The 15322-nt window shown below is 44.3% G+C and overlaps 1 long non-coding RNA gene across 9 annotated transcripts in view; it reads right to left on the bottom strand.

The window, feature by feature from the left end:
• LOC106722244 overlaps positions 1–15322 on the bottom strand; it is a 61945-nt gene that overhangs the window by 38948 nt on the left and 7675 nt on the right. For 3 of the 9 annotated variants that reach the window (XR_003094283.1, XR_003094284.1, XR_003094277.1), the window contains exon 2: positions 979–1092. This is a non-coding gene — a long non-coding RNA (uncharacterized LOC106722244). The other 6 variants (XR_003094285.1, XR_003094279.1, XR_003094281.1 and 3 more) reach the window with 6 other exon arrangements.

Raw genomic sequence — 15322 nt, 5'->3', positions numbered from 1 at the left:
CATTCCTGAATGCCCTTGCTGAGCCAAGGGGGTTTCTGAGCACTCTTACCCCCCTTGCTTCTCTCAGGGACTGTTACCTTTTGGGCCTGGAGGATCGCCCCCTTAAGGTATGACCATCCCTCATGGACTCCCATCTCCTCTACCTTCTGGGCCCTCAGTGCCTCCCCCACTAATCTCCGAAGCTCATTGAAGTTGGCCCTTTTGAAGTCAAGGGCTTTAGTCTGGCTATAAGCCCTTGACACCCTGCATTGGATAGTGAATTCCAGCAGGTGATGATCGCTATTGTCTAGGTGGTAAAGGACCTGCAGTCCCCTCACCAGGTCATCCCCAGTGGCCAGGACCAGATCCAGCAAGGCGTTACACCTAGTGGGGCTGTGCACCTCCTGGAAAAGGTAAAGGTCCTTTAAAACAGCCAGGAAACTACGCAAGCGGTCAGACCTGGCTGTCTGCTCCTCCCAGCAAATGTGTGGGTAGTTTAGGTCACCCAGGACAATGACATCCTTTGACCTAACCGCCTCCATAAGCCGACCGGAGAAGTCCCAGTCCAGTTCTTTCCCCTGGTTGGGTGGTCTGTAGTAGACACCCACTGTAAGGTCCCTTTCGCCATGCCCTCCTTGTAGTTTGACCCACAATGTCTCCGCCCGACCCTCCTCTAACCCGAAGTTAATCCTTGATGATGTAAGTTGTTCTTTGACATAGAGCGCAACTCTCCCGTCTTTCCTCTCTGTCCTGTCCCTTCTATATAGGGTGCATCCCCGAATGCCCACTGCCCAGTCGTGGGTAGGGTCCCACCAGGTTTCTGTGATCCCTATTAAGTCTGGATTCTTACTTACAATCAGGAGGCACAGTTCCTCCTGCTTACACCCCATACTACGAGCATTGGTGTAGAGGCACTTGAGGCCCCCTGAGTGTGCACGCGCCTCCCCCCCTACTCCCAGGGCTGTTGTGGCTCCCTACTCCCAGGATGTTGTTGCTTACCTGCGCGTCCCTTTCTCTTGTCACCCTGCATGCTGGCGAAGCATCCTCTCTACTTGGAGTGGCCCCTTCCCCCGGCGAAGCTAGTTTAAAGCCTGCCGTATGGGATCAGCCAACCTAGAAGACAAAATACGTTTGCCTTTAGGGGAGAGATGAAGCCCATTCCACCCCAGCCCCCCATCTGAAAGCCTTGCTGAAGTCCAGATACACTATAACCACATCATTCCTTTCATCACCCAAGTAGTTATTTTGTCAAAGAAGGATATCAGGTTTGTTTGACATGATTTTTTTTTCATAAATCCATGCTAACTGCTTGCAATCAGACTGTCCTCCTCCAGATGCTTTCAAATGACCTTCCTTAGGATATGCTTTAGTAACTTCCAGGTTACTGAGGTGAGGCTTACTGGTCTGTAGTTCCCTGGGTCCTCTTTCTTGCATTTTTTAAAGAGGAGAATTAAGTTAGGCTTTTTCCAGTCCCCTGGTACCTAGTCTGTCTCCCATTCAGACCCAACAAAATCTCTCTGACAGTCTTCTTTGTTATCTCCTCCCTCAGTTTGTCCCCCTTATCCAGATAATCCCTGTTAGGTGTCTGGCAGCTTAAATTTTTTTGAAGACTGAGACAAAGTAGTTGTTGAGTAGCTCTGCCGTCTTTGTATCTTTAGTTAGGAGTTCCCCCGGATTGTTAACAAAGGATCCACAGCTGCTTTGGTTCTTCTTTTCTGGGGCATCATACTTATAGAATCTCTTTTTATTGTCCTTAACCACTTTTGCCAGTACAGCTTGTTCTTTATCTTTGCCTTCCTGATTTTGTCCCTGCAGGTTCTTGCTATTTTCTGGTATGAATCCTTGGTGACTTGACCATTCTTCCATTGCCTGTATGCATTCCTTTTGCATTCAAGACATTTTAGAAACTCCTTATGTAGCCACATTGGTCTCTTGCCGTCTTTTTTGTGTTTCCATCGTGTCAGGACAGTTTCTTGTTGGGCTCCCAATACTGCACCCTCTAGAAGCTCCCAGCTCTTCTGGGCACTTTTGTCCTTCACTCTGTCTTCCCATTACACCATGCATATTAGTTCCTTGAGTCAAATGAAATCTACCTTTTTAAATCTAGCATCCTAATTTTGCTGACCTCATGCTTTCCAGGCCTCAGGATCTGGAATTCAATACAATTGTAATCACTTCTTCTCAAGTTACCTATCACCTTCACACCCTCCACCAGTTCTTCCCTGTTGGTCAGGACAAGACCCAAGATAGATGATCTCCTAGTTGTATCCCTTATTTACTGGAATAGAAAGTTGTCTTCCACACAAGTTAGGAACTGGGTTGACATTTTATGTTTGGCTGCATTGTTCTTCCAGCAGATGTCTGGAAAATGGACATCTGTACCAACCCATAGCTTTTGGATAGCTTTGTCACCTGCTTGAAGAGTGCCTCATCTACCTCATCTTCTTGATTAGGTGGCCTATAATAAATCTCCAGCATTATATTGGTGGTGTGTCTTTCATCTTTCATCTTCACCCAAATGCATTCTGCTTTGCCACCTTCTTCCTGAACCAGAGAACAAGTGTATGTGTTTTTGACATACAAGGCAACACCACAACCTTTTCTCCCAACCCCGTCCTTCTAAAACAGAGTGTAACCCTCAATGTTAACAGTCTAGTCTAACAGCTGTCCCCACAGGTCTTGGTGATGCCAATCAGATCATTGTTCTTTTCACAGGCATAAATAGGAGCAGCTTCCATTCACTTCCACCAGTGCTGAATTTGATTTTATCAGTTACATGAGAAATATTCCCCAGGTCAACTCAAGATGTATATATTTATCTCCAAGAAATAAACAAGGCAACCAACGTTTCTTATTCATTCATGGACAAACAAGAGTTGAAAGTAGTTTGCCTGGCCACCTAAAACCCTTGACATTTTAGATTCCTTCCCCACCCATAGCATTAATAGTTTATATACAGCAGAATACTTTAAAGAACATAGTTCTAATACATTCTTGGGGCACTCAAAGATATTTTCCACTAGAGGCTTACACAGAAAAATCACCTGGGATTATGCCTTCAGGGGCAGATTACTAATATACCTTATTTAAGTCAATACCTTTCTCCTTGGGTTTTGTGTCCTTAAAGTATATTTTATAGGAACGTTTCTTGCTTCTAAATCAATATATAAATGCCAGCTGGAAAGCAGCTAGTAAAAACTCCACCTTCTTTTGTGTACCTTTGCATTTTGGCTTGTGAAACTATTTCCATGCTTACCAGCTCTCTCATAAAGACCTCCAAGCAGCAGCATTAATCTGTCTGACAGTGAGATTTATGCAAGGTTTTTAGTAACAACAAGTGGCCTTATACGGCAGTTCTCACCATTCTGATATTTGCTCTTGCAGTCTTCTTAAAGTATAAACTACTGCTCTTTTTCACATTTTGTACAGCTTTAATTACACATTTCTGTCATTCCAATTTTAGCAATCAGACACTTCTGTATCAGTGAAAACACCTGAAAGCTCGTTTGCTATTTTGCACAGACATTTGGAGTAAGATGTTAGTGACCTTTATATTAAAATCTACACATAACAGTTCATCTACAGATGCATGCAGTCAGTGCAGTTATCTATGAAAAATACCATGATGCATTTATATTTGGACATAATGATTTTCTATACAAAAGTTTCATAAAACAGTACAGAAATTATGGCAGCCTATGCCTGAAAATGTAAGTGAACTATATACTTTATGTAGTTTTTAATGCACAATACATCTGGTGCCTATGAATGTGATGAGGTTAGGAATGAAAGAAATAGGTTCAGGTGTGAAGAAAGACTACAAATGGAAACAAACCTCCTTTCAATTAGAATATGTACAGCTTTTATAAATGATTATAGAGAAGTTTGCTCATATTGAATCTATTAAAAAAAGCCACAAACAAACCAGTAAAAAGACACAGATCCTACCAGAAATTTTTTATATATGCAGAGGTTTAGGAAAGTAGTGCATATCCAACATTAATAAATCAAATATGGTTAGTATGCAGTCCGGAAAAATCTGTACTCCAGATCCTCTGTACAAAATCAAAGAGCTGGCAGCCCTGAGGATTCTATTTCTTTGATCCACAATGAAAAGGATAATAAAGCTGTACATACTCAGCCTCCTCTAGTTTTCACTTTCTTCAAGGGAAGGAGTCACGCTGATTCTGGACTCCAAGCAAGGCCCTGGAGAATTTTATTCTTACGCTTCCCCGTGTATCAGACCCTGACTTTAAAAGAAGTCCTCAAACTTTTCTGTCTCTTTAATTAATTTAATCATTTATATTAATTGTGATTTCTTTAGTGCTCATCACCAGGGTATTTTGAATCCTTTCTCATTTCTCTTTTTAAAGGGGTCAGTTCTGGCCTTGATAGCTCTGTTTTCTTTCAAAGTCTGACTGAACAATTTGTGCTTCTCCATATTCGCTTCAAGGACAGAATGCTTCCTTTTGTCATGGTAATTCTTATTCTGAAATGTTTCAAACTTATAATCAAGTGCAGAAATAAATTTGCTCTTGTTCATACCATTGCTGCTGGTTACACATTTCAGATAAGTACTAGAAACTATATTCTGAAGATGATAATACAGAAAAGAATGTATGATATTTGCTTATTTTAGCTTAGCCAAGAGAAGCTGTTCAATTATTTTACTTGGAAGTAATCTATGAGGATCCAACTTGCAACTGACCCTATGCCAATATTTTGTCACCAATATTTTGCCATTCATATTACAAAACAAACTGACAGCTGTAAAGGGTATGGCTGCCCCAGCTACACTGGGGAAACGCTAGCAGATAAAGCCATTGTGCTTTCTCACATACTTATGCATGGCCTTTGCTGGCTTGAAGCTATGTATGGAGAACCTTCTCCTGTTTCCACCAAAGTCAGTGGGAATTCTGGCATTGACTTAATTCCCAGTAAAGCAAAAAATGACCCAGGAGGAATATTTTCCCTTTTTTATTCTTATGTAATGAAACCAGTGTGTCTTATATGGTGGTTCATTCATTCTACCCAATAATAAACATGTAGCAGTGCTCCGAGGATCCAGTTCTGATAGGGAACCTATTGTATGGACACAGAGGAAGGCCTGCAGTGCCAACAATTGGACGGTTTCATACCCGTTGAGGATGCCAGTTATGGGTTGACAGTTGACTGCTCTTGGCAGATGTGAAGATCTTTTCTCAAGGTTCCAAAGTCCCAAAAAATAGTGAATCCCATTGTTTGGTAACCAGTGTGGGCACTTAATTTACATGTTCTTTATGGCAAGGCGCAGAATTATGGAGATGGAGCTAGAAGAGAGGTTTCTTCAAAGGAGCTAATTATTTAAAAGGGGGAGAGAGAATATTAATATGCTAATTCTCATTCATGAATACAATTATTATTTCTCTAGTGCCAGGCAGTAGCCATTATCTCTCAGCCAGCCAGCTTTATACCTGTTTAGCTCTGTTGACATCAGTGAGGTTGTAGCCTTTTACAAGCAATGAGAAATCAGAATCAGGCCCAAAAGCCCTTCTGAGGAGGCTCAGCATCTGAGGACAGAAAAGAACATGGCAAATATATGGAAGACAGTCCATTCTAATACTGAGAGAGCCAGCACATCATTTTGGCAGAAAGCAACTGGCAAAAGCCAATTCCACAGCTAGTTTCATCTTAGGGGTTTTTTGTGGGTTTTTTGGGGTTATGAAACAGGAACATTTTTATTATAAAGGACTGATGCCTATTTTAGTGGAAGAATTTCAATTGGATAGACTTTGTGGGAGAAATAAATTTTTCTGGAGAGATTTGAATGAGGCATTGGCAGATTTTGTTTACAAGTTGTCCCAGACATAAATAAAGGGCGGCATAAATGAAAGCACTTAGAGAAGAGTGTGAGGAGGTAAGGAAGGAAGTGATTAGGGGAAGGTATGGGTGGACCACAGTGTGTGGGAGCAAAGACATAAGCATTGATTAAGGCAGGAACAGAATTGCACACAGCCCTGAAGGTGAAGACAGAAGACTGAACATGATAAAGAAGGGACCAGTTAAAGAATTAAAATAGGAAATTGATACAGCCTGACTGGTGGGCAAGAAAGCGAAATAGCAGCTGAATCTAAGAAAGAATCAGAAAGGAGAAAGGGAAGGAGGATGTCCTATAGAATTATAACATTAACAGCGATTGAAACATATACAATGACCAAGCCTTGGACTGGGGCTTTGGTAGTAGGCATTTGAGGAAAGATCAGGTGTTATAAAATAGGAACCAATAGCAGTAAGCAATAGTTTATATGTGGTGGGAGAAAAGGAGTCAAACATGACACAGGTTATAAACCTGGGTGATTGGAAGCATGATAAAATTATCAGCAGTAATTAAGAAGGAAGGGGTAAGGGATTAGAAGGGGGTAAATAAATGTTTGGGGTTTTTAATAACAGAATAGGACAAACTGGTAAGTGAAACATACTGTATATTGGGTGTCTCTGGGTTAAAACAATCAACAGATTTGGGGCCAAGAAGGAATTTATCCCCAGAACAAATTGGCAAGGGCTGTTAAGATATTCCTTCCTTCCTCTGTAGCAAAAAGACATAATCCATTTCCTAGGATTTTCTGGGCACACTTTTCCTAACAGATTCCATGCAATTTTGGGAACTGAAGGTCTTGGTGCTCTTTGTCTCTCTTATTCTCTTCCTGTAGCACTTGCTAGGCTGTAGGTTTTGTCTATATTAAAGATCGAAAGTTTGGGATGAGGACTAAAGGGGACTTTGTGGTGTGTGGAAGGCAGGTAAGAGGATCATTTTCTGAAACCTTTTATAATAAAAGTCTATTACACCATTGCCTGCAATTATAGGGTGCTGGATTCAGTGATCCTATGTTCAGAGGCAGAAATAGGGAACTGCACAAAGGTGGATTTAGGAGTCACTGTACAGAGATGATGTGGAGATGGTGTTGGTAGTCATGAAATAGATCCCAGAGATAGGCTTGGAAAGAGAAGCGGATTCTGAAAATAAAGAGTTATCAGAAAGCAACAAAAAACAAGAAAAAGAAACTTGTGTAAGATTTCCTGAAAGAGAAGTAAGGGATGAGAAACGAATCAGAATAACACAGTCTTAAAAGCCCACAGTTCTTTCTGTGCTTATTACATAAAAGATGGCTTAATAAAGGGGTAAATTTTCATTTCCCTTGCACTATGTTTACCTGAACAATATGTGTGTAAACTATCAGAATACTATACAAACATCCATGTGCATTTCCCCTATTTGCACGCGCACACACACACACACACACACACACGGATTTGGTGTGAGTAAAGAAAATGGAGGTTGAAAGGCTGGACTTAAAGGAGGTGCCTGTATAACAGCCAGTCATTGATTTAAATTGTGTTTATTACTTTAAAAAATGGCCGCTAAACCCTCTGGGATTTCATGTTTGCCTTTAATGTTCTCGACGTCAACACAACTTGGTTTACAAAGAAACAGATTATATTTCTGACTGCTAACAGTATGCCAGCCAAAGATCTGGATACTGAAGAGGTGCTCTTTCTGCTTCATGTACCAGGAACAGCAATGAAGTTCCTGGGTTGATCATTAGTTAGCAAATTGGCTGGCATGGGAGACACTATGAAACTTCCTAGAGCTTGGTTCTCCTATATAGTAGCCAGCAGTTTCAACTCTTACTCTGCCCTTAGTAAGGAAATCCCCTGCTAGCTCATTTGAAATCTTTGGCTTCCACTGCATCTGGACTGTATGCAGCTGAAAACATGGCTCAGGATTTGGGCTTTGATCCAGGCAAGCACTTTAATATGTCCATAACTTTAAGCACTTAAGTAAGACCCTTTGATTACAATGGGACTATCCACCTGCTTAAAGTTATGTACATGATTAGTGCTTTGCTGGATTGGGGTCTTTCCTTGTAATTTTTTCATCATTCTAGTTCTACTCATTTACAGTTGACTGTTCTACCCTGTGATTATTAAATCATGCTGTACAGCTCCCTTATGAGAACATAACTTACAAACAGCAAATGGCATCTATGAAAAATAAACACTTTTTTTGGAAACCAGTTTCATTCTCCTTTATGCTAAAGTATAGTATTTATGGCAGCTTCAAGAACAGTAGCAATGTGAAGTTTAATTTACTGCAATATTAATGTTTCTCATTTCAGCCTGGCAAGCAATTATTTGATTTTTTTAAAACCCTGACCTTTTAAATTTACTTTGGAAGTAAGGGTAAAAATCATCAATATCGACAACGATAAGGATATATAATTTATTTATATGTATGGTTCAAGAGACTGACAGGTTATATTTGACATTGGAGTCTAAGTGTGTACAGGGAATGGGGAGACAATGTATGCTGTACTGTCAGCTGTAATAAAATGTTCAGCAAATTGTGACCATCCTGTTACTTTTTGTGACTCCTCTAGGTATTGAAAAACGCTGCTCTAGGGCACTGTTCTATTTTTTTGCTGGCGTTGATACTTTTCTGAGGTTTCAGAAACTAAAAGAGCTGCACTCTGTAGAAGTGTAGCAGGCTTACCTTTTCGGAGCTTGGGTTGAGTCCCAGGATTGAGGGTCTGCTGTTTGATTGGTATAGCCCACCCACCAATCTGGAGGCAGCACAAGGGAAGCAATGCCCCACCCTTTTCTGAAGGGCGGGGGCAAGAAGCAGCGGGCCCGAAATCGGAACGGCCCCAGCCAGGTCCGGAGAACTTCGGGGGTGGAACCCCTGAAGAGTATAAAAGGGGAGCGTGCTCAGCAGGCTGGGAGAGAAATGATGAGGGACAGCGAGGAGAGAGGTGCTCCAGAGACGGCCATCCTCAGGACCCTGCTTGAGCTTTGGTGATGTGCAAATCGGTGCGTGGGGATCAGGCTCTAGAAGCTGTTTGAGGCAGCTTGAGCCTGCAAACCCAGCAAGCGGCTGAGTAGTCGGTATGCAGATCAGCAGATGGAGAGCTGGCCCTGGGAGCAGCTTGAGGCTGCTCGGGCCTCACCCAGTGCGCAGGTCAGCGCACGGAGAACTGCCTTGGAAGCAGCTCGCGGCTGCTCATGTTAGCCCCAGTCCTAAGCCGAGTGACTGGAGCCCCGCAGTGCAGCTCCACTTGTAACTAAAAGAGCCCCAGTGCCCACAGCAGGGCCCGGAAAAGGGGAAAACCCCATGTGTGAGACTGGGGAGTCAGAGCCTGCAAGGGCTTGGCTCCCGTGAGAGACAGACAGCCCTGGGTGCCCAGTGCAGGGCACCAGGCCATCGAGAAGAGCCGAAGGTGCCACTAGGGAGAGGCTTTTGCAGGACTGGCCACCAGGGGACAAGCCCTGACTTCTCCAGAGAAGAAGCGTGAGTTACTGGGGAAGCGGGCCCCACAGGGGAGGCTGACGCAGGTGAGGAGGGTCTGCCGTCTCCATCGTCCACTGTGGGAGGGGCGTGTCCACATCCCAGGGCCCTAAAGGGGAGGGGCCGCAGGGAAACCCCTTGGGGAAGTGCTGAGTGCACTCCCTATTTTGAGGTTGTCGTGTTAAGGGCTATATAGCTAGGGGTATTCTTTAAGGGGGTTTATATGGTTTATGTGTTGTAATGTCTCAGTGTGTATATTGGTATTGTTATTTGTGAAGGTTTAAAGACATATTATGGTTAAGTTACTTGGGTTATATAGGTTAATATCCCTATGTATTAATTGTGTTGTACAGGTTGTAAGTTATTTGGTTCATATTTGGTATTATATGTGAATTGTGGAATATTATATATAGTATTATTTGTTAAGCCTTGTAAATATTCTGCGTTTTACATTAAGCATCTGTATTTATTTTTGTAATAAATTGTACATAAGTATTTGGTTTTGACCTAGCTCTATAGAGAGGGGAGGAAGCTGCTCTAGTAGCTGACCCCTTCCTCAGCACCTTGCCTGACCACCACCACTGTCATCGGAGGACAGGGCATACCCCCCGGGTGTACCCGGGCTACAGAAGTGCAACACTTTACTCACATCTTCCTAATTATTTTGCATCCAGTCTCTTTAGCACAATTCATAGTTACATACTCATGTGCAGAGGGATTATTTTATTTTTATACCATCAGTGCAGTATCCTAGGACCCTGGCACATGTTCATTTAAAGCAGGCTTGTCCAACATACAGCCCGCAGGCCGCCATGGGGCCCGCCAAGCCATTTTATCTGACCTGCGGTGGCGGCGGTGCGGAGTGCGGAGCTGCCGCCAGGGAGTGCAGAGCCGGTGATGCGGAGCCGCAGAGGTGGCGTGGAGTGTGGAGCTGCGGCAGCGGGGCCACAGCGAAGCAGGCAGGGCCAGCCCATGGGTCCCAGCTGGCAGCAAGGGGAGGGGAGTTGCTTACTCCCGTGGGACCCAGGGGAGCGGCCCCACGTGGGAGGCCAAGCAGTGGCCGCTGCTACTGCTGGCCCGCGCCTGCCTCCTCACCTGCCCACTTCAAGCCAGCCCCGCTGCCCTGCCCCACAGCAAGGTGGTGCCTGCTCCCCCGGCCAGTCTCCCCCCGGGCGCTGCAGCTCTCTGGGCCCAGCCGCCCGTGTGCGAGGCCCCAAGGGGTCCGCTTCCCGTGGGCTGCTGGGGATGGGAGGAGCCTGGCCAGGTCTGCACTGGGCAGCAGAAGCGACGGCAGAGCCGTGTGCCACTCAGGACGGGACGAGTCAGTCCCAAGCGGCACACAGCTCCACTGCCACTTCTGCTGGTCGGTGCAGACCTGGCCGGCCTCCTCCCATCCCCAGCAGCACATGGGAAGCCGGCTTCAGCTGCATGATGCTTTTCCTGGCTGGTGCCGACCCAGATCTGCCCAGGCGGGTCCTGCAGCACCATGTCAACCTGGGCATGGCACCGGCAGGCCAGGTGGGCCCCAGGTTAGCCCCGGCCTGGCCCCATGGCTTCTCTAGCACCAGGTCAACCCGGTTGTAGCCCAGCAGCTCCTGCAGCACCATGTCAACCCGGGCATGCATGCCATGTCAACTAGCACCATGTCAACCCCTGCAACTTCACTGGTGTCAAAGGTCACGTGACATCACTTCCTGATATGATACCACTTCCTGTGATGTCTTTGAATATGGCTCGCTGGCCCTCTGGGTGATAAAAAGTTTGTGATCCAGCCCCACATTCAAAAAGGTTGGACACCCCTGATTTAAAGGCTCCATAGGACCTGATACTTGATTGCAACAGTTGCACCTCCTGCAGTGCCACTTGTACATGGCAGGAGGTGCAATTTAAGGATCAGGGGTCAGATGCCAACTGTGCCTCCTCTGCTTGCTGGTGCAGGGGGAGACTGGGATCATGATCCTGGTCTTGCCCTGCACCAGCTAGTTGAAAGCCAGATGCCTGCAGCCTGGTGTGAGCCAGTGTAGTCCTGGGCCAGGGTTGACCATCAGCTGGTTGTTGGCCCTGGCCCCAGGACCACATGGGCCAGTTCAAGACCTCAAAGCCAGGACTGTACAATCAACTGATTGCTTGCCCTGGCCCTGGGGCAGCCCTGGACATGCCACACATTCAATTTAAGGCACCATGCAAACCAGCCATGAAAATGTTCTAAATATATGTGAAATATTTTTATGGCTCATTTGCCATTTTAATATGCACCCTTATCATTTATATCACAATTAACACTTTAATTGCAGCATAAATGTAAACATGTAGAGGGGCTCCTAGATAAAGGCAAACTTCCTTTATTTTATCCCATTTCTATTACTCTAATACTCAGGGGTCCCATTTTCACCTCTCTTTCAGGCAGTTCCTTACCCACTTGACAAGTTTCACACTAAAACCCATCTTTTTATCTTAACTGATAATTTCCCCTGTGGCATCTTATCAATTACTTACTTCTATCCAGATTAGATATATTGTATTTTCTCTGTCTAATAAAAAGGTCAGCAACCTCTGGTCCATGGACCAGATCTGGCCCACAGGGCCATTGGATCCAGATCATGGAGTGGGGGCTTCGGCAATATTCATCAGTGGGAGGCTTCAATGGGATTCTGTGGTGAGGGGCTTTGCCCATGCAATGCTGTATTGTGCTGCAGCCTGACACTTCAGCTATGCTGCACCATTGTTGGGCAGTGGGGACAAGTGGCAGCAGTGCTGGCTGGGTACGAGCACCAGCCTGCCTTCAACCCGAGCTTGGTCATTCTGGTCCACTGCTGAAAAACATTGCCAACCACAGGTCTAGAAAAATCACAAAGTATACCTAATGGCAATCTGGCATAGAACAACACACCCAGTACCTAACTTGAGTCTACCTAAGCCAGAGAAAGAAGCAGCCAATGTGGCTTAGAATATATGGCCTACTCATTCTGGAAGTTATGAATCTGTGCAGCAGAGACAGTGAAAAGACTGCCTAGTATTGTCACTGTATGGTGTGGATCTCTCAACCCTTCAAAGGTTCCCTGGTTGGGAGGTGGAGATGCTGGAGACAGTACATCTCTTCTGAAGTGGGCAGCCCTCAGAAAGTGTGTTAAAGTAGAAGGATGATGATGTGAACCTTATGTGGAATGAGCTAAGTCACACAGAGATGAAATAGGTGAAGACCAACAGAGGATGCAAAGAGCATGAGAAGAGGGCAGGAAAAAGAAAAAATAAGAAAGGAGGAAGGAAATTAGATAGAGTTTGAGGCAGCTGAACAAAGGGAGGACAGAATGAGAAAAGAAAAATTGGGGAAAAACAGGAAAGAATATAATGTCTAAGAAGATTTACACTCAGGGTGCTTGATAACCAAGTTACCATTGTTTAAATATAATACACTATTTCCCCAGGTTTTCCAAAACTACACAGTATTAAAACACTGTGCTACATCTTGACTGTAGCTTTTTCAATAGATACTGTTATTTAAGTACAGACCTAATAAAGACACAATTTTGCGGCTTCATTTTGAACAGGTTGTTCAACTCTATGCTCAGTGTTAAGAAAATTAGTGGGTTCTACATGTAAATATATAAGACCATAAAATATGTAATATATTATTGTACAATGAGATTTGTTTTTGTAACAAACAAAGCAATGAAAGAACAATAATATAAGCAGTGGTTCAGAGCCCTGACTCCAAGGTATTTTCTACCATAATTAAACTACAACCAACCAATTCACTGTTACTGGATAATTTTCTGCCTTGGGGCTTATCTACATTCAACATCTCACTTGTTTAGTTTAAGATATAACTTCAAATTTAAATTGATGCTAAAGGTTGTTTAAAAAGATGTTATTGCTTTAGCTAAACTAAAACCAGTGCACATTTGTGTATAGCCAAAGTGTTAAGTTAGCTCGCTGTTCCTTCTAACTACAGCCCTGCCTGCATAAGCCAAAAAAGCTCCACTTTAGTTGTATTAGTTTTTCTTGACTAAATTTCTTCACCCTCCTCAGATTATGTCAATGGAGTTAAATTGTGTCTTATGTGGCTGGTAAGGTGCAGGGATTTGTGTTCAGCTAAATGGACTGAGCTAGTTCAGCTGACAAGATGCTTTTTTGGCTCAGAAAGACAAGGTATAATAGTTCCAAATGTAAATTAAAGGATATGAATTATTGTGAGACTTCAAATAGCTGTCCAAATGTGGACAAGTCTCTCAGAACATAGAGGAAGATTGAGTTGGCTGTCTTGACTCTGTATAGATGTAGACTAACCTAAACTGGATGGACATATAAAATATATTGACAGATGACAAGATTTCTCTGATTTAGAGCCATCACCATAAGAAAGCTATGTTTTGGTGTTCTTGGGTTATGGAGTTTTAAATCTGATTAAGTCCTGTGTGAAGGCTTGTCTGAATGGGGAAATTATCTGGTATCACAGCACGAGCATAATTACTGGTATACTATTATGGTCATGCAAGTATAGCACTTGCTATGAATGCTATTATTCAATGTTTCTAATGTGTAAAATAAGAGTGTCCACAGGAAGAGCTGGACCTTGTAAAAGCTTTCTATATATGCCCAGGGGTATGTATACCCCCAGTTTGAGGAGAGTTTTACAAAATCAGAATTTGTCATGGTTTAAAAATGGGGTTTGTCAAAGCCAGCCTCAGGAAAAAAAGAATGTCTTCAGAAAAAAGAAATTCTTCTCTGGCTGTACATGGTTAGAGAAAGCCTACTCTAGTAATTCATAGCTTTGTCCATGCAATCAGTCAAAGAGAACACCGATTATTAAATATTTCTTTTTATTACAGTATGCAAAAACATCCAACCAAGGCTGGTCCCATTGTGTTAGGAACCCTGCAAACTCAGGGTCAGCATGGTCGTCAGATGTATATTACGATTGCTATGATCCTGTCACGGTTTGATGAGTGCACGTATCAGGTAACCTCGGCCTGCATAACTAAAAGTCACTTTGAACTGAGGTTCTGGAAGGACTCGAGCTTTATTCCACTCATCATTTGCATAATTTGAAACCTATTTGCTCAAAACTTTTTTTTTTTAAACCTGATCAAATCTAGACACAAGTGGTTGCTGTTAGGAATGCTTTTCCATCTCTGAAAGCTTTGCTAATTTCCCAAGGACATAGCCTAGCATGCTTCCATTCTCTCTCTCAGCCATAGTGAAATAAGACAATTGACCTTAGACAGTTAAGTAGCCGCTGTCTTTTTCTTTTTCCCCATTTTGCAGCGCACTGGCTCACGACAATGCTTCGGATGCTCAGGAAGCAGAAGGCCTGGTGTCTTCATGGTGAGAACAAAGCTCCCTGGTGAGAGCACCGCTGGATCGTCTGGAGGGTACGACACTCCTAGCCAGGCCTTTTCCAGCAGCGGACCAGCCCTTCACTTGTGTTGAGTCCCAGATTGTCCAGAAGCCTGCTGCTGCAGAGACCAAACTGGCCGTAGCTTTTGTGTCCCAGAGGGACTGGGTCCAGAAAGCAGCCTGCCCACTGACAGAGCAGGCATAAAACGGGGGGAGGTGGGATTTAAATCCACAAGGGCATTGGGGCACCAGGGAGATTTAAATCCACACGGGCTGCAATGCTCCGCTGCTGTCTGCAACGTTATGATTAACTTTGTATAATCATCATATTATACATTGTGTATTACACTTATATATTATAATCATCATTATTAACAACAATTTTATTACTAGTACCAGGGTTGCCGACCAGAGGGCCTGTTGGCCCATCCACTCCTGATGGTATGTGTGCCAGGGACTCTGGCCAGGCCGGGCCCCAGCCCCTGCCCAGGCTGTGCCTCCCCCGAGACCGAGACCCGCCCGCTGCACCACGGCCCAGAGAGGCAGCCCCTCCCCGCTTCTCCCGTCCTTTCACCCACACCCCGCAGCCTCGCTGGGGATTTAAACGCTATCCCGGAAGTCGGGGCGGCAGCGCGCGGGGGCCGCCGGGACTTGTAGTCCGCCTGACCGTCCGGGGCGCCCGGG

Source organism: Alligator sinensis, unplaced genomic scaffold (genome assembly GCF_000455745.1).
Source record: "Alligator sinensis unplaced genomic scaffold, ASM45574v1 scaffold658_1, whole genome shotgun sequence".
Taxonomy (NCBI): domain Eukaryota; kingdom Metazoa; phylum Chordata; order Crocodylia; family Alligatoridae; genus Alligator; species Alligator sinensis.
The sequence above is the reverse complement of the archived record's forward strand: the minus strand, read 5'-3'. Positions and strand labels throughout refer to the sequence as shown.